Source organism: Pteropus vampyrus, unplaced genomic scaffold, assembly GCF_000151845.1.
Source record: "Pteropus vampyrus isolate Shadow unplaced genomic scaffold, Pvam_2.0 Scaffold26, whole genome shotgun sequence".
Classification (NCBI taxonomy): Eukaryota; Metazoa; Chordata; class Mammalia; order Chiroptera; family Pteropodidae; genus Pteropus; species Pteropus vampyrus.
In genome coordinates, this window is record NW_011888807.1 from 3,730,790 (window position 1) to 3,754,126 (window position 23,337).

A 23,337-nucleotide genomic window follows, 5' to 3' on the forward strand; every position below is an offset into this window, starting at 1 on the left:
TGCAGCCATATTTTAATTATCTCTTGAGAAATGACTCTCATGCTTTACTTCAAGGCTAATGGTAAACAAAATTAATAGTTTGCTCCATATAATAGGCAATAATGGATCACCTTTTTTAATAAGTTAGTAATGTTTCATTCACACTGTACCCTCTGGGAAATTAGATGTTCAGGATAAGTATAACTTTCCAGATAATTAATGGCTAATCACAGAAATAAAATATTTACTCTTTCTCACTGCTTTTATAATACTCTGAGACTATAATTTTTTACTTTTTAATTTTTTTATTTCATTTTTTCAAAAATGATTAAGTCATTTTAGGAACATTGTGTTGTACCATGCTCTACTACGATGATGCATGCAGAGACCTTTGAGTCGAATTGGACTTAACATTTCCCTATAGTTAATTTTATTATTCTACCTCCTTTATCCAATCATAGAGGAAAATTGGGAAAATGTAATGCTGTTTTTACTAAAAATGGGCTCCAGTTCTTTTTGTCTTTATATTTGCAGCCCTTCTTGTCTGCAGTCCTTCTTGTAGGCCTGAGGTCACTTTTTGCAGCAGTTAATATGTTTCCATTCACCCATCACTATCCTCTATAGGTTCTAGTGTATTCTCTCCAACAAGGGAATAATTGGAAACTAAGAAATTGTTTTAAAATAGTCAAATATATTCTGTGTCACAGGTAACTTATGGGGCTGAGGGCTAAAATTTTAAACTTGAAAGAGTTGACTACATTTGTCTGCTCAAGTTTCTATAACAAAATATCACAGAATGGGTGGCTAAGAAAACAGATTTTTTTTTTTTCTCACAAATATGGAGGCTGGGAAGTCCAAGATCAAGATGCCAACAGGGTGGTATCTGGTGAGGGTTTTTCCTGTAGTCTGAAGATGTGCTCACCTGGCCTTTCCTTGGTGTACGCATGGGACATAGAGACAGGGAGAAAGAAGGAGAGCACTCTGTGGTATCTCTTTTTATAAAAACAGGAATCCTATTGAATCAGAGTTGCACCCTTATGAACTCATTTAACCTTAATTAATTCCTTAGATGTCCCCATCTGAACCACAGTGGGGTTAGGGATTAAACTATGAATTTTGGAGGATACAAATATTAAGTCAGTAACAGTGACCTTATGATGTGATTATTTATTTGCAAGTTTAAGATTATTTCAAGATGATATTGCTTCAAGTAATGACTGCCACATAAGAGATGTGATTTTTCTATTGTATGACAGTTGTATTGTTCACATTTGTTTTATGATTTGTTAATAACTATTATTTACTTAAATATTAGAACATTTGAATTAGAATAACAGCTATTTCTGGCTTCTTGCTTTTATTTCTTTCTGCTTTCTACAAATCTGTGCATAAGATCCCTGGGAGATAAGAACCTCTGGCTCTCTTGTTCTTTGCAGTATCCCCAGGTCCTGGGATAATGAATAGAATTGATTGGATTCCACTTTTTTTTTTTTAACTTTAAAAAAGAAAGCCCCTTTTAATAAAAGTGGAAAATTTAACGGCCTCCCTTCAAAAACCCAAATAAAAAAAATAAAACAAAACTTGTTTAGGCTTCCTTAACCCCCTCCCCCCAAATCAGACAAACAAAGGAAACTATTAAAACGTCACTTTTGTGATGGTAAAGGAGGCAAAAGGATTCAACATAAGCAAAAAAAACTATATCTGGAGCAAAGATGATTATAATTATCTGTTTTCTGGGCCCAGATATTTTGATATAATGGGCCCAGGTAGGGGCCTAGGCCTCATTGGATTTGAAACATTCTTAGCTGCTTTAATGTGCAACCAGGATTCACAATGACTGCTGTAGACTAATGCCTGGTAGATAGTAGATGTTCAATAAATATTTGTGATAAATGAGTTACATGCATGCCCTTTATAAGATATTTATTGAATGTCTTAAATGTTAGTTCAATGATAGCATCCATGATATGAAAAGTCACTGCATTTAAGACCCTCACAGAGATGTGGATGTAGTTCTAAGGTTTTATACTGAAATATCATAATCACCGTCATACATAATGTGACACTGAATCAATAGTAATCATCCTACTCCTTAAGACTTCTTCTCCTCTTCCTGTGCTCTCTGAGCCGAAGACAATAATACAACTGGCTCTTTCACCCTATCCCAAAATCCTTGGATCATCCTAAATTTCACTGTTTCTTTGCTGTTATTTCAAATTTATCCCCAAGGCTTGTTTTTTTAACTTTCTATTTAATGTTAACTTTTATTATTTTTCTTTCTTTCTTTACACTGCCACTGCCATAGTTAAATCCATTATGATCTGCACTCTGATTACTGAAACAGCATCCTAACATCTACCAGCTTCTGGTTTTGACCCCTTACAAGCCATTCTCAAATTGTTCTAAAGCACAAAACTGAATGTATCAGTCCTTTCCTGGCTTAAAACCCTCAATGTTTATTTTATTTATTTTTATTTTTAATTTTTAATTTTATTTAGCATAAAATCCATATCCATACATTTTATAGGACCATACAATAAGAGACCCTTCTTTCTCCTCTAGCTGTATTTATTAAGGGGGGCTTACTTGTGCTTCACTATCTAATTCTAACTAACTACATCCTGTGTCTTGAATTAATCTCTTTCTCTCTCACCCCCGACTCTCTTGCCTTTTGTTATTTCCTGTTTATAAAGCTTATCTTCTCTTTAATCTCAGCCTCATTTTATTGTATGTGGAATCCTACTTTCTTCTTACTAAATATAATGGAAACTTTCTAGGCCTTAACGTCCTAACGTGATCACTACGGCATTCTTTCCCTTTGACACCACTGGTGTCACCGCTGTTTCCTGAATGTCCCCGCACTAAAATTCTCCTATATACTCCTTCCCAGTGAACTTTTTGAGAAAAAAAAAAAGAGCTTTTTTTTTCTCTGCTTATAGCATAATTTTTGATGTTACTCAGGTTTCTTTCTTGATCACTTTCTTTTCTATTTTATATGCAAAGAATTGATTGGTAATTTTTAGTGAGCAGTTTAACTAAACCCTTCTGTTTGACTTTTTCATACATCCTTTTCTACCCTCGAATTCTCCAAACCTTTACCTTTCTAATGCACAGAAGTTCTGGCTTCTTATTTCATTAAGAAAATGCAAGCAATCTGAAAAGAAATTTCATAAGTTCCCATGACCACATCCACCCTCATCAGAGTCTGTATTGTCTCCTATAACAATAAATTGTATGTTCATAGTCAAGTCCAATCTTTTTATCTGTTTAATAAATTGTGCTAGCATGTTTGGCTGAGCAGCCAATCTAGGAGCCTGGGAGTTGGTTACTTATCCTTCCCCATCTGAAGGGGCTCTGCCTGAATACAATATTTTTAGGGACCTGGGCTCTGTTGTCCCTGAAGCCTGAGTATCACACCCCAAAAGGCCTATGGTGTCTGGAAGCTGGTGTTCTCAGGTAAGCCATCGCACAACAGGTTGCTAAACTGAGATTGATGTCTCCATCACAAATATTTCCTCTCCATGAGGTTGTTCTAATGTTTCAAATTTAAAAAGGTAGAAGAGCAGAGAGCAGAGCATGGAGAACATTGAGGTAACTGGTGACTTGGTGATTTGACAAGAGTAATTTAAATGGTGTTTAGGGATAAAAATATGACTGAAGTAGAATTAGAGAGAATGAGGGACTTAGTTATTGCTTAGGTTGAAAATGTTTCTACTGAAAACTGTTTCTTAATTTCATACTGGGTGAAATGTTTTTGATCTCAATAACCTACCTACTTCCCTGACTACTCTACATTATTGCAATTACTTGGAATTCAGATTTTAAAATGTTAGCTCTAACCTCTAGGATGGACCTAAACAGTTTGATTTGTCAGTTAAGAAAATATTTGGCTCAGTAATAGCCTGGAGTCAATGAGGTTAAGATGCCAGAACTTCCTATATAGAGAAAGGCATACTATATAGAGAAAGGAGTCCAACGACTAAGCCCTAAGGGGATTCAGTGGCTCCCACATTAGTGTTTTCATCCAGTGTTTAGGGTATGTTGGGGCTATTTCTTTGAAGTAGAAGACAATTTAGTACACTTTGGATGCCATTCAGAAGAAGCCAAATTTTAGTGCTTTGGGATTTTGTTAAAACTTAGATGGTTCTATTCTGTCTCATTTACTGAGAAATTCATAATGCTGTCAGTTTTGAGTGGAACCTGCAGCAAGAGAAGACACATCAGCCTACCCAGTCTGAAATGCAAGCTGTTCTTCCATTTGTACCTAGTGGTATAGCATAATTAATCATGAAGAAAATTTTTTGTAACAGAGAGGGAAACTCGATGGAGCCTCTGGCAAGTCCCAATTGAATAATCAAGGGCAGAGCTCATACCCTTTTCTCTAATTATATACCGAGGCTATCTTATCTATAAAATTATAATCATGGATATTACCCAAGGCATTTCATTGTAAAATTGAAATGGTATATTTGAGACCAAACTCTCAAAGATCTAGATTGCACTAGTAATTATCATAAGCAGATGGCTCAAACTCACAAATACCTAATCTTACAGCTTCACCACTTCTTACTCAATCCACATCTAAGGGCTCATGGAGAAAGTTCCTTAGGACTAACTGAAGGGGGAAAGCAAAGACTTGGTTTAGATGGGTATACACAGTATAATGTTCCACTGGAAAGTGCATAGTTGCTGCATGACAGCCCAACTTGAGAACCTGTAGAAGACAGTAGTGAAAAGAAAGCTTTTCTTGACCAAATATCAAGCAGTGTATCTAATTATTTTATATATACAAAGATGATGTATGCCATAGATCTATATTGATTCATAAGTAGTAGCTAAGTTTTATCTTACTAGAAACATAAAGAATAAAATTGGAATATTTATGAAAAGGAGGATTGGGAAAAATATGGATGGAGCAAAATATGGATGGAGCAAAAAGAATGAGCAAAAAGAGAAAGAATTCATATATAAAGTAGATACCTTCCAGAAGCATCCACTTTGGAGACTTTCCATTACGAGGTAGGCAAGCTGAACAATCCTGATGACGTCAGTCGACCTCATCCTTTAAATGCCCGACTGTCTCCTCAATGGACTGTGTATAAAGAAGACATGCAGGTAGAGATATGGCCTAGGCATTGGCTCAAAAGACATATATTTTCCCTCATTAAGATTGATCTGGCTACCACCTACCCAACCTGTCAAATAGATGTTACAGTTAGATTTTGTCCCTCTCCTCAGGTGTGAGGCAATGACTTGTCTTCATGGGATTACATATTTCAAATATGAACTTGCCTTTCATGTCTGAAATACTTCTGCCAGAACATCCATTAGTAGATTTATAGAAGGCCTTGTTATCTCACACATTATTGTCTCCAAACAAATGACTTATTTTGCTGTGAAATAAATGTAACAATGAGTTCATGTATGTGGGATACATTGATCCTACCACTAACTTCTCAGCCAGAATAAAATAATTCCATAGAATAGTATTATAGCCATTTGAAGATTCACTTGTGTCCTATAGTTATAATGAATTCAATAAATGATTCCAATTTCTCTTTAGCTAGAATGTATAAGTCTGAGAACCAAAGTAAAGATAGGCCCCTTTCATTTATATACTTAATAATCCATTTCTCTAATGGGTTTGCTGCTTGTCTCTGCAGCCTTGAACTTGGTGGGTTTGAAGGTGTTAATAGCCAAAGGAGGACTGCATATGCTAGGGAGCATAGTCATGGTTCTGTAAATTAGGTAGTTGAGACTACCTACTGGCCATTTGGGGTCCCTCATGCTGCTGAAACAGGAGTAGAGAATAAGGTCAGTTTACTGGTCACAGTGTTTATTTCTAATCATGAAGAGGGAATTGGTCTGCTATTCTACCACAGAGACAAAGGACTAATGCAGAAGATTTGAGAGAGACCTCTTATTATTCCCATGTTCAGTCATAGGCATCAATGGAAAACTGCATCAATCCAATAAAGACAAGGTACAGTGAGGACTTGGATCCTATAATAATAAACATTTGGACCATTATACCAAGAACAGATGCTGTCAAAAAGGTAAGAGGTGGTGTCAGAGAATAAGAAAAACGTAGAATGATTTGAATAATAATTTAAAAAGCTGTAATTATCAGTTTTAGGCCTTATAACCAGGCACATAGTTGAGCACTATGGCAGCCAAAACTTAACTTTTCTCACTACCATATCTAAAAAGTAAAGAGGATGGCTAATGTTATAATTGTGATCCCATGGGGGAAGTATAATCGAATTGAGATTATTTTTCTGTCTCCCTGGGCTGAGAATATTTTCCTCTGAGCAAATATCTGGAATGGATGAAGATTGGAAAAAGTGGTAGAATATACTTTATATTCTCCATTTGCTCTCCTCTACTTCCAGGTTAACTCTTCACACTCTACTACCTACTCTATGTCATTAGAAGCCAGCCCTTGCAGATTTAGTTGCCCCCTGATTTCTGGCTTTTAATTGGATTTGGCTGATGAAAACACCAACAGGCAATATTGGAGGGTTGGTGGAGAGAGAGGTTGGGTTGCATTTCTGGTAGTGGCTGTGTCTGTCTACAAGGAGAGTTCCTGTTGAGTGGTTCTAATTCAGACTGGACTCTCATCTTTCCCCTCTTACTTTTTCAGGAACATGGGAGATAAAGATTACCACAGTTGCAAGTAACTGTGTCTCAATATTCTTTTTTTCCCCCCTCAGTACTAAGTATACTCCTAAGGAGTTTATTCATTAAATTAACTTTAAAATCTTACATGAGTATACCCTCTATTTACAATAGACTGACTACTTACACTTTATTACAAGCAACCACAAGCAATAATTTATATAATCATAATACTCTTGCAAATTATCGATGAACAATATCCTACTCAGACAAGTGAATAATTTATCTCAGAAGCCCAACTAGAGGATTTCTATTTTGGGACTACCACTGGTTGTAAGAACGATATTGGTTAATGAAAACCAGTTATGAAAGTGGTACTCTGAATATTTAAACAAATATAATTAGTTCAAGGAATCAGTTATGTAGACAACGGAAGAGTCAAATCAGTTGATTCTGTAAAAGAGAACCCAGAGTGAGCACTAGCAAGAATCTTTTACTGCTGCTAGGTTGGAGGGGCAAAGGAAGAAGGTATTGTTTCCAGAGCCAAGAGCCTGGATCCTCACTGGAACATGGAACTACAGGAGGCCGATTATTTGGAAGCATTTCCTATCAGAGATGCCATCTGATCCTGCCAGTGATTCTCTTGCCAAATTCATCCAGAAGGAGTCTGGAAAATGCAGCCTGGATAGGTCAGTGTTTGTTTACTACTAAGCAGAGCAGGGGAAAAGGGAGGAATTCATTTTGGTCATATAAGCCAAGGGGTGCGATGTGCTATACTGAACTCTGGCTCACTTAAGAGAGACTAATTTTCTAACATTCATCAGAGTACTAAGGGATTAAGTCTCAGCCTGAGTATTTGACTTGCTCTTTCTTTCTTAGTGTAATTTCACTTTAATTCAGTGTAGGTTTGTAGAAAGCAAAGATAACAATCCCAAGCAAGTCATATAAATATAAGATTTATTACTTAAACCAGGAGGAAAAAAAACAAAAACAAAAAACGTTAAAACAGTAATAGGAATGCACCATTCATCCAAAGAAAAATTCCTAACAGTTCTAAGGGTCTCTACACTACTTTCACTTCTATTATTTTGCAGCTTCTTAAGAGTCCAAATTCCAACCTAAAAATTTTATTCAAGAGAGAGAATTCAGAGCTCTTTCTCTTGGTTAGATGACATATGGCATAAATGACTGTGGGTCAATTTTAGGCATCTATAAAACTGAAAATCTGACATTCAAAATAGTCATAACTCAGTTTAAATATGTGATGTTCTTTCAATCAATAGCTAACAAAGATTAGATTACATAAGTAACCCTTAGCTGAAAGTTCAGAGTTGCTGCCATCGTGACCTTGGTTTTGGGGGTAAGCACCAACAGAAACAGGATTATACTTGTCCTCAGAAGAACCGAGTATCTGTCTTTTATTTTTTGTTAAAACAACTTCCTATTACATATTTCTTTTGACTAATAATCAAAGCCTTTTCCCAGATTAACAAGACATCCTGATGGTAGAAATCTGAAGGTGGCATTGCTTTCCTATGAATCAGAATGTCACATATCGACCTCAGTATTTGTTTTTCTTGACACTTATATGTGGCCATTGATAAGAGTAAATTTTGAGTGTTAGTGCTCACCCTTAGAAGCATCCTACAGATAGCTATCTTAAGCTGCAAGATTTAATTTATTCGATGTGAATAATAAGGCATTTGTCTTCTCTATTCAAGAAATTATGTCTAGATTATAACTGGTAAATATTCACCAATAACAATTCTATAACCTTCCTGAAATACATCCCAGTGTTGTGAGGGGATTCTTCTTAGTCTGAAGCTTTAGACTAGATTCCTTTTCCACTGTTTTCAGTAAAAATAAAATTATAACTCACTGTTTTCTCATAACATTCTTTTTCAAGCGAAAAGTCACTTACTGTTTCTTATCAGTGTCTGCTTTTACCTTTGTAATTTCAATTCTACTTTTAATCAAATATATCTTCTATTACTTATATATTAAGTAATATATTAATTGCTAATAATATATATTAAGAACTATAACATTCTTACAAACTCTTTTTATATATAATTTTTGTTTTTTGCATGTGTATCTATATTTGTTAACTTTTAAATATAAGATCTAAAATGTTTCTTCTTTCTGCTTACTTCTATTTTTTTCCAAAGCACTTTGCTCACACCTTTATAAATAAACTCACATTCTATTTACATTTCTACTTTTTCACCATGTTCAGAGGGCAGGATGAGATTTCTTATCAGCATTTTGGTTCAGAGTGCCTCTTACAGATGGCAGAGAGAAGAACTCAACTACTTGATTTAATGGATGAATGACTGTAAGAATAAATGTAGTGCTTACATGTAAGGTAGCATTTAATTGCTAGACAGAAACTGCCAACTTCTATATCTGATCCATATTTAGCTCTATATTAAATAATTAGTCTGAAGATAGACTAATTTTCAACTAAAAATAGGATGATAATTTTCTTATTATAATGAAATAGAAAATCCTCATTTATGGTTATTTAAATCTTTCCTTAATAAACTATGAGATTCACATAAACAGAAAATGAATTAATTTTGTTCTGTTATTTCATCAGTGCCTAACAATGATCAAAATAATGAATGTTCTATAAATCTCTGGTACATCATTTAATATTTTTGAAAGGTGATAGCTTATACATTTTCTATAGTTGCAATAACAGAATAAATAGAACAATAGGTAACAAGACAAAAAATAACTAAAAATTATTTTAAAATTTTTGTTCTTAAAAGAAATAATAACGAAGATAATAATAGTTAATTCTCTTTGGTCATTTATTATGGGCCAAAGATAGTAGTAAGAACTTTATATGGATTGCATATTTAGCTCCCAAACAAACCTCTAGTGTAGAGAATCTTTATTTTATAGATAAGAAATATGAAATACAGAGACTGAGTAAATCTAGTGCCTCATAACTGGCCCTGTCAGTATTTAAATCCATGTAATTTGACTCTACTGACCATAATCTTTACCATTATGCTATGTTAACTCTCAAAGCATAAAATGATCTTAATATTTGAATAAATGCTAATGTACTTCAGGCAAAACACAGACCCATGTATTTGTGTGGTAAGGTGAATCAGGTTGAAGGTGTTCTTTCCTTTTATTTGATATATATCTATTATGTTCTGCAACAAAATGGGCTATTCTACTTCTCAGGGATACCTTCTGCATGAAAGCTTTATACACTTCTAACAGACCTGCTACTGGGAAGTACTAAACACATTTAACAAATTCAGCCAAAACTGGGACACAAAATGGATCCTGTCTTCAAAAATTGTCCATCATTTTAAAGATTTGTTTGCGTATTTTCTTTCCTGAGGGAAACTCTACTAGGTTATTTTGCAACTTTAATTTACCACTAAGAATCAATCAGAGTTCCATTTCAGTTTATAGTTATGCTACACAATTTTAAATTATTAAAAAATCATTAATACATGTAATAGGTACATATTTTAAGGGGATTTGACTATAATAGGCTATTAACTCGACAAGTGACATTTAATATTTCCTCCAAAAATACTGTTATTGTAAGAGTTACATTATTTGTGAAATAATATGTAGCTATATTGATAGCATAAATCTATAATAGACAATAGACCAAAGTTGGAATTTGCCTCAACAAGAACAATAAATTTATCAATTGTGCTAGGTGTTTTATTTAGTGCTTGCTTGTACTTTCATTTTGGATGTTAAATTATATATTTGATAGTCTCTTTTCTTCTTTTTTTCTTGTTTGTTTATATATTTATTGTAGAAGACTAGGGGATAATTTTTTTTTTAAATGCAAGATTTTACCTTGAATCTGTTTGTCTTTTTAGGAAATATATGCCTTCCTTTAAGTTAGGGGAAGAAAGCATGAACATGTTTCCCATTAACTCAGAAAGTACTACAGAACTAAGTGTTTGGGGAAAGGGGTAAAATTTAAGCATATTTCTTAAAATACACTGAAATCACAGTGGAAGAAAGTAGGTCTCCCAATTCTCAGCAAGTTGCCTATAAATCTGAATGACATGCACAATGTATTGAAATATCCTGTGACGGACTCGCTACATTTACTGTGGCATTAATATAAGGAACTCCTTGAATGGTTCACTTTCCTGCTTACTGATGGGTGGAATTATTTGTGTTCAACTGGGACTATAATTGGCAATCACCCTCCTCTCAGCCTTTTAGCATTTCTTCTCAGAAAATTCTTAAGCACAGAAGAAACTAAATGAGGGCAAAAGATTCTTTTGAATGAGATCACCCAAGTACCAACTCACTCACATTCACAAGGAATATTTGAACAGCAACAATTACCTTTTGCATACTAGAATTATAGAAGTTGTAATAATGTCTTTGCATATTTTTTTCTGTTTAACCTATAGTTGTTAAAGTCAATTTGCAGCATTTTTCTAAAACAATGCTTTCTGCCTAGAAATTCATCTGATTATAAAAGTGAATAACAGTTTTCCTACTGACACATAAACTACATTTATAGATCATTATAATGGCATAATAACAGGATTTTATTCTAACTGGAGTTTCTTAGATAGTAAAATTTTCTTATAGATAAATGATTTTTCCTCAAAACAAAATTTAACAACATATAATACCAAAATTGTTTATTGACAATGTAGGTGCCAGACACTATGCAAAGCACTTTAAACATATTACCTCTTAATTTTAATATTAATTTGATATGTTGATATTATTATCTTACATTACTGTTGCTTGGTATTAAAAATACATTTTAATTGCTCATGAATAAGGCATTAAGTCTAATGAAACTGTCGTTTATGGTGTAGTTGTTCAGGCAGCCATCCTATCTGGAGACAAATCTGAAAACGTTCAAGATTTGCTGCTGTTGGATGTTACTTCTCTTTCCCTTGGCATTGAAGCTGCTGGAGAAGTCATGACTGTCCTCATCAAGCGCAATACTGCCATTCCTAACAAGTAGACACAGACCTTCACTGACAATCAACTTGGTGTGTTCATTCAGGTTTACGAAGGTGAGCGTGCCGTAACCAATGATAACAACATACTTGGCAAATTTAAATTCACAGGCTGTCCTCCTGCACCTCCAGGTGTTCCTCAGAATAAAGTCACTTTTGCTATTGATGCTAATTGCATTCTCAATGTCTCTGCTGTGGATAAGAGAACAGGAGAAGAGAACTTTACCATCACTAACGATAAAGGTTGCCTGAGAAAGAAGTGAGAAAGTTTAAGACATGTGAAAGAAATAACTAAATCAGTTTGGTTTCGGAAAAAAAATGTTAATATAAGGGAACATTGGGAGATGAATTTGAAAAGAAGGTTTGAGGAAAGCCTTGGAAGATAAGAAAGAGTATGACAAGAAAGAACAGATAAGAGGAGGCATTGGAGATTTAATTGTTGGTATTCGAGTTCCATTTCCTTTATGAATGATCAAATAATGGTCAAAAATTATATTTATCAATTGATGCTACTGCTCTTAGCTTTAATATAAACAATGAGTTAAATTTTTCTTTTGATTTTTAATGGCATTCACTAAAAGTCTAATGGTAAGAATACAAACAAAATCTAAAAATGAATCTTTTGGAAGTTTTTGGAAATATATAGCTTCAACATGTATAAGTATTTGACAGTTAAAATATTAGGTCTCTGAGACTTAGCTAAAAACATTGTGTGTATACATGACCTATTACTTTTGAATGTACCACCAGATCCTCTATCATAATGTGTGTCTTCATAATAAAGTTGCAAATAATTAAGAAAAAATCTTAGAGCAGAGATCTACTGCTGTATGTATTCTATTCAGTAATCAATTTGTATGATTCCTTCTGTAATCCTGTTAAACTTTGCTGGAATCTCAACTTAATGAAATAATAGTGATCAAATGAGACAGTTTTTCTGCTAATCTGACTCACTATTTAACCACAATTTGTTAGCAATATATTGCAACTTAAAATCTCTACCCTCCATAGAGACCACCTTGATTTGATAACTGGAGGTCCATGTATCTTATTATTATGTCATTCAAGTGTCATGATTGGAATAACCTTTGAGTTATATGAAAAACTTTAAGTCTCAAAACATTATGTGTGATTTAGGATGATCGTTTTCTTCTCAATTTATCTAGATTCTCTAGGGAACTGTGAAAGAATGTCATCAAATCACACTCAGGCTTCTGAAACAGAAGCAGGAGAACTGTGAGTCCCTTGCTAGTGGCAAAGACCACTTCCTCCCCAGTGAAGATATTTCAGAACCGGTCCTGGCAAAGTAAATATTTCTAAATATCCTTGAATTTTGTCAAGTCACCTACTTCAGTCATGAATCTAAAAAATAAAATCCATAATGTAGGAGGCTTAGGCAAGTGTATTCATAATAGAATTATGGTTATTATCATGGTTATTATCTCTAACCATGGTATTGATAAATTTGAAAACATAGTCATACCTGCTAAGATGTTTTTATGTTTTTTAGCTCTCAATAATCTCTCCTTTGTCCTAGCAATATTCTGAGCTCAATGAAATAGTAACTGGAGTGCTAATAACAAATTTAGTCACAATTAACTGAAAGTTCACTGAAGGTATAATAATACTAAGTACTGCTGCAAAAAAATTTAAATGAAGTTATACTGTCCATGATATTTTAAAATTAATAGTTCACAAATGGTAAAATAAAAACTGAAAAAATGACACAAAGATTTTAAGATACAACTGTTTATTTTCAATTATTTTTTAGTAATTGTTTTATAATGACTTAACTGATTTTGGAACATTACAATATTTATGCACTTATTGCTGAATATCAATACTAAATCTGACATGCTTTACTAAATTTTCCCACATGATGTTATTTTTATCTTACTTATAAGATTCCCATATTGGTATACCTATTTATTAATATTTCTGCCTATATAAAATGAGTTCCTTAAAGTTGGTACTTATATAGGTACTTATTCCACTTTATTCACCCTTTAATCTGTAGTGCATAATAGAATATTCTTTATATGTTAAATACTAATTGGGCATTAAATGAATGAGTGAATCAATGAATCAATGAATGAAGCAAGGAACTGTAGGATACCAATTCAGATCAAGCATACCATGGAAATTTGGACTTCGAAAGCACCTTAAATATGAGCTAAGTCAAAGACAAAATGATGATTTTCTCAAGAAATTGTTGAGTACCTAGAAAATCCAAGGGGAACACATAAAAACATCACTAAGATAATATGGCTAAGAATAAAAAGTAATACATAAAATCAATGATTTTCAACATATAAACAATAAGCAGTTATAAATCTCATTTACATTAGTAACAGAAATAACAGTCCTGAGCAGTAAACATACCAAACATTATTCAAGAACTGTTTGAGGAAAATAAACAAATATACTATTAAAGATCTGATATACAATTTTAATGATTTTTCCAGACACATAATATTCTTGAATAGGATGCCTCAATATTCAAGAAACGACAGGTCTCCTTACATTAATTACGGTAGTCATTAACACTCTAACAAAAATTTTCGTCTCTTTTTTTCTACTGAGCATGTAGAATTGACTTTCCTGCTCCCTTGAAGTTAAATATGGCCATATGACTTGCTTTGGCCAAAAAAATATGAGAAGTTACATCTGTGTCAATTCCAGGAAGGAGCTTTAAATGCGAGTGCATGATTTAACATGTTTCTATTACTACATTTTCCTACAGGATTTATGGTCGCAAATTTCAAAATAAAGCTTATGTTAGCCTGGCTCCCTGAGTGGCTATTATGAGCACTGACTACTCCAATACCATCCTCACTGAATTGCTATGAATAAAAAGTAGACACGAGAAATACAATTTAATTGTGTTAAGCCAGTGAGCTTTGGTGATTACCTGAAGACTTCGGAAATATATTGAACTGTGGAACATTAATCTACAACAGAGATCAACAAACTTTTTCTGTATAGGTCCAGATATTCAATATTTTTTGTTTTATGATTTATATAGTTTTGGTCACAACTACTTACCTCTTCTGTCAGAGCATGAAAATAACCATAGATAGTACCTAAACAAAGATTTGGCTGTGTCCCATAAATTTCATTTACAAAGACAGGTAAAGGGCCAGATTTGGCCCGGTAGTTGGAATTTGGTGATGCCTAATCTGAAACCTTAATACAGTTCAAACAAATTCACTAGTAACTTTATTTTTAATCTAAGTTGATTCTATAGTTTATATAGGAAACTATGTAATCATAGTTATACGAAATCTGAAATATAAAACTATTTGGGCAAAACTAACCCAAACAATTATCAATATATATATTTGAAACACCATGGCAGATTCTGATACATGAATGGATGGACCAATACGTGTAAGGGAATAGATTATATAGTAAAGGTGTTACTACATATCAACAAGGAATAAATAGATTAATTGATAACACTGTTAAGAACTAGCAGCTTTCTGAGCTGACTTCTTGTCACAAAAATTTCTCATGGACTAAAGTTTAAGCACTTTGAAAAATGAACTCAAATATACTTTTGAAGAAAACATGATAGAGTGTAATATACAGTTAGGATGTGGAGATAGAATTGCTTAACATTGGTCTCAAACTTAGAAATTATGAGAAGTTATTGATGAATTTAACTTAATTTAAAAAAAATCTATGTAAATGGCACAAACAAAATCAAAAGACAAAGAAATTTTTAAAAACATATTTGCAACAATTATGACAGTTCAATTCTTATTATTTACTTAATGTATAAAGTGTACCCGCAAATTGATAGGAAAAAGATCAACAACTCATTAACAAAATGGTAAAAGGCATGAAAACAAAGTGCGGTAAAATAAAATGCAAATGAATTTTCAAAATATGAAAAGATGCTCAAGTTCATGTTAAGAGAAATAAAATAAAAACTACTTTTTCATGAAAGTTTAAATTGTACATTTTGTGTGTGTGTGTGTGTGGAATAATGTAAATTTCAGTGTAGGAAAAATATCACAATTTCAAATGCACGCCTCCTATAACTGGGAAATTTCATGTTTGGGAACTTATCCTACAATTATTCTATACTTGAAACCTATATAATTTTATTAACCAATGTCACCCCAATAAATTTAATAAAAATAAGAATATACTCAGATATAAGCAAAACATGTTTTTATGTTTATTATAGAATAAGACTGAAAACTATAGGGTATAAATCCAATCTATTGTACTTTATATATTAAAAGGAACTCTATGTAACTACTAAGAGAAATAAGACATGTCTTATGTTCTGGCATGAAATTATTTGTAATGGGAAAAAGAAGGTTCAGAAAAGTCTGTGGAGTGTACTACCAATTATGTAAAATGCTAGTATAGAGAAACAGTATGTCTGGAGCAATATACAAGAAACAGGAAACATAGATAACTCTTTAGGGAAAGGCCTAAGCCTGAGGAGGGGCAGAATGGAAAGTAGAGTTCTATGTAGTATATATCTTTTTGTAACTGATATGATTTGTTACTGTAGTTATGTTTCATCTATTAGAAGTGAACCATTTTAAATTACATGACAAATTTTCATTTTAGGAAAATATTTTATTCTACATCATGCTTTAATTAATCATTCAACTTTTGTTATGTTCTTACAGTGATAGGAATTAACTAACACTGATTTAATCTTTCCAAATTTAATAACTCTAGTATGGTTTTGTTTTGATAAAATTTGCTTTTCTATGTCTACTAGTTCCTGGTCTTTGTTCTCCTTTCTAAAGCCCTTTATATCAAATTTAACCTCTCTCTTTTGGGCACGTGCTAACTGCCTCTCTTTCTTCCTATGTCTACACTTCTTTGGTATATGTTCTGAGTTCCTCAAGACATTCTTCATAGGATAGGATATTAGGTCTTACATCATTCTCACTATCACTAATTTAGCTCCTGTTTATTAGCATCTTCTTAAAAATCTGCCAAAGGGGTTTGACCAACTAAAAGTTCAGAGATTAATGTATTTTGCTCCTTTGATAGTGACTCTACACTTTTATTAGTGTAATTTAAGATTAAATAAATATTTTTTGTCATAATATAATGTTAAATTATACTAATTTTGCAGTGAATTATAATTGGTAGATTGTTGATTGTTTTGGTGGACTTTATGAACTAATGATGTGTATAAGATATAGAACAAGACAAATTGAGATTAAATTTTTTCTTCACTTACACATAGGGGTATGTGGACAAGTTATTTATCTTTGATATCTTAAATTATAAGAAGATAATACTACCTCTTTCAAAGGGGTTTTCTGGTAGAAATTAAGTAAAATATCTCCTATGATCTTACTGACGTAAGACTGTGACTCTTAGGATTAAGAAACAATATCTGTGACATAGTGAGTGACATAAAACTTACAAACATGTTTTTGAGATAAAATCCCTAAAAGCTGAAACTTGCAGAAATTCTTCAAGAAATGATGTAAGACCTAATATTGTACCATATAAAGAATATCTTGAGGAACTCTGACAACATGAAAAGAATGTTTTTGTTATATTTGTTATAAAATGAAGAAAAATAGAATCAATTTTATAATAAAAGTTAACAAAGAGAATTATTAATGCTTCAATTAACAATTGAGTGTGTTTTCTCTTTTTAAAAGGAAAGACATAAATATATTTTCATGCAGGTAGATAGGAGTCAGCAAAATTTATAAAGTTTAAAATGTAATAGAAAAGCTGATAAGAAATTTGAAGGACCTCCATTAAATTGCCCTAATTATCTGTGGTACAGCCAGATGGGTAAACCTCTGAGATTATGAAGATAAGTAGTGTCAACCAGAAGCAAGTTTTCGAGACTTGAAGATACTAAAGAATGTTGTAATAGTAACTATTCCACTAATGACAATAACTGCAGGAAATTCAATAAGGAGTAAAAAAGATGAATACAGAAATAATGTAATCCAGGTGTGGCAGTGATCATATCCACATTTTTTACTTCCATATGTCAAACTTCCTTTCCTATAAAGTGGCAATCAAAAAGTTTGATCTTATTTCTCCCAACATCTTGTATTCTTTTAGGCTCTAGAAATTTGAATCTCTTTGCCATTACCTATAAACTAAGAAGAATTTCTGTAGGAGTCTACCCAAGATGTGCTTGGTTCTTCTCTCACTTATTTAAGCTGAGTTGTCCAGGGAATTACTAGGTAAATCACACTGTCACCCTCCTTAAAACATCCTTATATCATCAGCCTCTACCAATATAGGCATGCCAGTTTACCATGTAAATTACTTATTTTTTTAAATATGCAATTCAAAGAAAGAAATTTTATTGTAGCTTAAATAATGGTTGAAATTATTGCTAAGTCAGCTATTTCCTACATCAGTTAGAAAGGAGAGTATCCTTCAAGACTTACTTTTTCACAGAGATGGTATACCCCCATAGGTGCTCTGTCTTCTCATGGTAAAACTGACTCACTTGTACTCTCTCTTGTGCACACATAGTCTCCTTGTCAACTCTGCATTTGGAAAACAATCTTCCACTCCAAAAAGGAAAGTAACATTCCCTGTGACCCATTGTGCTTCTTCTAACTCAATGTCTCAACCTATAGCCTGATACTCATAGGTGTTTTTCTTCTGTTCAGATTTTACAGGTTTCCAATGGTGGATATGGGCAGGAAAGATTATATATAATATTTAGCCTTGCATTTGGAAACATTACTTCAAACATTAGTCTGGTATGAAGCATTATTTCTTAAATCAGAATGAATTACAAGAAAATCCAGATGGGTTGTCAATGTTTTCTCTACGCAGAGAGAATGGAACCAACTCTATGCCACAGTTTTAATTAAATTATTGAGATGTTGAGTTTTACCCAAAATGGACATGGATCGGGTTACTGATGACATATTTTGTAAAAGAGAAGAAATGAACTTGTAGTGATTCCAGTTGCTGATTTCTACCTCCTTTCTTATTTCTTATTTATTTATTTATTTTCTAGGAAGAATTGATGAATTGTTGTGGGAGATGGGACCCACATACACAACCACATACACAACTTACATACACAGCCCGATAGGTTAACCAGATAGATTAAATGGAAGAAATGTGAGTATTCTAGGAGATATATGATATCTAAGATATAGGAATATTTTTAATGACCAATTTTTGGGTTAATAATTAGAGAATTATGGGCAGTGAAACATAAGTTATAACAAGGAAAGCAGGAAAAGCTCTGATCAATTAAAAAGAATATTTCTGCTGTTGACTATAATGAGTCAGAGATGTCATTGCTATAAGCAGACACAAAGAATGTCATAAAAGAAAAGTAATTAAGTGACAGCAGCATGACAATAGCTTCGAACCATCTATATGAGCAAGAATAAACAGGGAGCAACCATATATATTAGGCATCTGGGGATGGAGCATATGAAGTACAATAATTATTGTTTTCATGGATGAGATTAATTAAGAGGCACTCTATTATTATTTTAAGCTTTCATGTGGACTGAATAATGAATAAAAACTTGAGGCTTTAAGACAAATTATTCTTGAAAGAGTGGTAGTTCTGAAAAGTATTGTTAAGTAGCTGAAGTGACAGAGAAGAAGGAGGGTTTGCGGGGGAGAACAAGTAGATAAAAATGATCATAGACTAGTAATTGAAAAATGTATGACTTGTCATTTACAAACTTAATTGTACGTGTATATGCAGCTGTTTGCCAGGCAACATTAGCTATAAGATATACCAGTGTTCAACTTCCATCATGGTTGCGCTGAACAATAAGACTCTCTAAATGTATTCCTGGAATTTGGATTCTTCTTTTCCTTCTCTTGGGTGGTAATCTCTGGGTGCTTATTAGAACTCTCAGTCTTTTATCACAGTGGAGGGGCATTTCCCATAACCTATACTTTTCTTTCCCTCAAGTTCTGAGATGGTTTATTTGCCACTCTCCCACATCATTGCCACTGACCTCATTCTACTCTTTTAAGAGTCAGCTCCTTCAAGCTAAAAGGAAAAATTTTCACCTAAAAGTAACATATGGCCCCTAAGTGACTACCTATTTTGACCTTCTATATATAGTCTTCTCCCTGGGAATTACACTTCCCTGACTAGGAAGTTAGACCAAATCCTCCAATGGCAACACTATGTGCTAGTGCTACATGACCATCTGCACAGCTGTCTTAGCCTTCCTTACAAAAATGGAGAAAGATTTCCACACCTGTACTCTATCCCAGAGGGAAATTTCTGGCTTATGAAAATTTCTTTCCACGAGCCTGGATCAGTCTTTAAATCCAAGTGTGTTCGAAGGATACATTACTACTACTAATGTTATTCAAAGGATTGGTTCCAAAATTCCCTTCATCTGAAGGCCTAGAGACAACCATATAAATGGCATCAATATATAGATACTTCCAAATTAAGGGACATAGATTGTTTCTATGTGAATTTTGCTGCATTTATTAGAGGGACCAGAACAAAATGGAATTACTAATTTTCTTAGATACAAATTATTAATGCTTAATATTGACTTTTAACATAATATTAAAATTTATAAGTGATTTTTTTCACAGAATTCTGCCTCTCTCAAATAGACATTTCAACAATGAGTAAAAGCTTATTACAATATTTTAGATTATATGATACCTGTTATTTCCATCTAAAACAATCAATAATAATAGGCGAAGCCATTAACTTAGAAGTTTGACACATTTTCAAGTAACTGCGTTTTGGTGCCTTATCCTATGTAATTGATCATTAACAACAGAAAATTTTCTATAATTAACTAGTCCTCTTGCTATTAATCCTGTTTCAATAGGCATTAAGTCATATAAAATGTTCAATATAGTTGGATTAAATATCTCACATCAATTTCAAACTATTATCTACACATGTTTAATATAGGAAAACAATAAATATGTCTTGATTCTAATTCCAGTTTTAGCTTTATATTTCTTATTAGACGTTAAAAATTGCTGAGATGTATGCAGTGTTTATAATTTTCAATTTCTTCCAATTATAATTTTCAATTTCTTCCAAATATACCACTATCATTTCTCTAAGTAAATGCTATCTTGACTTTAGCCACTAAATTCTTGCTCCACTGAAACAAAAACAAAACTGCAGAGCTTGGTGTAACATACCTCTCCTGCTGAGTCCCCATCGGTCCAGGTGTTAAACATTGGACACTTTTTTTCATGCCCTTGATATATGAAAACAAAACCAGAAGGAAAGTTGTTGAGGAAACTGTGTTTTAAACAGTAGTAGCTCAATCTGTTGATTTACAGGCTACTGATTTACAAGCTGTGAATGAATTGAAGCCTTCAGCAACAGGAAGCTCTGCCATTGGGAAACCCTAGAGCTCCAGCTGGAGCCTAGGGACCTGCTTGACTGCTTACAGGAAAACTCACTCCAGGAGCCCCCTGTAATCAGAGTTGTTAACCAGAAGGAAATGTCTTCAGTGCTCTTACATGGCTCTTAATCAGATACTGACAGAGTGCCTTTGATCAATGCATTTGCACCATGAGGTTAACCAGAGGGTTCAGTATGTCCACATAGATTTCACAGTCAGTTCCAAATGTGTACAACCAACAGAGAGACTATTCAAACCTGATCCTGTTGTTGGCTCCCTTTCTGTCCTCTCAACCTCCGGGCTCTGTTGTGGGGATTAATGAACTACATTTTTCAAGCATCTTGCCATCTCTGAACTAGAACAGAGAGCAAAACATGAGGCATTGTTGTGGAGGCCCGCTTCTGACTTTTTTGATATCTCCACATGTCTTAATTGAAACCTTAGACAGTGGTACCAACCCGCTGTCCTGTGTTAGGCCTTTAAGAACACAGTAGTGGAGAGAAAGAAACCTCAGGGAGGAATTATCTCACAGACAGAGATCACTGGTGGGTGAAATGGCCCCGGCTGAGTTATTTTTCATTTGCCAGCTTGGTTAGTATCCAGAATCCGTGACTTGAAATGAAACTACTCTGTAGTCACAGAGAGGAGAAACAAACTTGGCATAGAGGTGCCAGAGAAAGCAATTTAAAGGTGCATCCTAAAGAAGTTGAGGGGAGAGTAATATATTTTTCTGTCACTTTAATTGCCTGTGAAAGATTTCTTGTACTTCGTGTTAGTGGACAAGATGGATTAACTCCATCTCGTCGTAGGGAAAAGAAATTACTGAGTCTGCACCAAACTTGATATGGGGGAGATACAGATAAAGTGATTCTAATAGATTCTTTGAGTAGGTATTAAAGCAACACATTAAAGGTTGAAATTGTATTTTGCACTCTGACATAGTCATTGGGTAGTACAGAAAAAAATATGAAGATAAATAATCATGAAATTTTGCAGAACTACAGGTTGCAGTTATGCTTAAAATAGTCAGAAATAAAATGAGAGTAATAAAAAACCAAACTCTTCTTTCATTTAGATGTTGACATAGAATTGGCAATATGTATCCAAGAGCTACCAAGAAAAACAAAGGCGAGAATTCAAATTTTTATATTTACATTTGTAATTTTTAACAGTAAATATCAAATTTAAAATACACTATTTTTTATAGTAATTAAATCACTTGGTTTTTATTCAAAAAAGAAAAAACCTCAGGAAATTGAAGAATCACCTTTCATGCCGTAGTTACTGATCTGTAAAAGAAAATATGGAAAAGTTATTGAAACAAAATAAGAGATAAGTGATTGTAGTTACTTTTTGATATATTACCTTGAAACTTAGGAAGTGATTAAAATTTAGTGAATAAATTTTTCCTTGCCTTTTTTCAAATTAGCTAATATAATTCTAATTTGGGGGAGCAGTTAATATCTTTACCTCCCAGATATCAATATATATTTCAGATGAAATCGCAGTCTAATTATTGCTTGAGAATCTGTATGTTATAATTTTTCTGAGTTAATAACAATTTTAAGTAAGTAATTGTTAAGGCTTTTCTCTCTAGAATATAGCTTATGTTTTCTTTCATTGAGATTCAATTTCATGAGAAATCAATTTAAAAATCATCATAATATATATTTTTTCTAATAATCAAGTGTGATGCTTTAATAAATTTTAGTAAAGTCTTCACAACACTAATATAAAGGCAAATATGCTAAGTTAGAAATCTGTGCAAGGCTTTCAAATGTGCAAAGAGATCACTGAGTGTACTTTGAATAGAACGCTGGACAAGGCATAACGGACTCTTTGGGATTATTTGATTCTATAAGAGTGTCCACCTATGATAGACAGAAGTTTCTTGGAGAAAACTGAAGTAATGTAACTGTCTCCTGGAAGTGCATTACATTGCACAGTAAATGATTCTCGCTCATGGCAATGCAAATAAATTTTGTACAAAATATAAATCTCTAGATTTATAGTTTACTATTTTAACAGTTTACTGTTTCTTTTACTAATTAGTGGGTTAAATAAAATCTTTGACAAGTGTTTATTTCATATTAGTATGAGAGTCACAATTCTACCGATCTGAAAATTATTCTTCAACAGATATGAGACTGAAAAAGAAGAGCTCTTTTTAAAAATAAAAGATAGTTTACTGTAATTTTTTCTAATAAAATGTTATCGAAATACTTAATGGTAAGTCTGCTTGTTAAAAATATTCAAGAAAAAATGTGTCAAATTCTAGAATATACTTTGGGGAGGAATGTTTTTGTTTTATTAGTATTTCTTGAGAACCTATAACAGTTTTATATTGTGTGCATTCAGTATTTGTTGCTTCAAATGGAGAAGAATATAAATGGACACAATGAATATAATTAAATTTAACATGA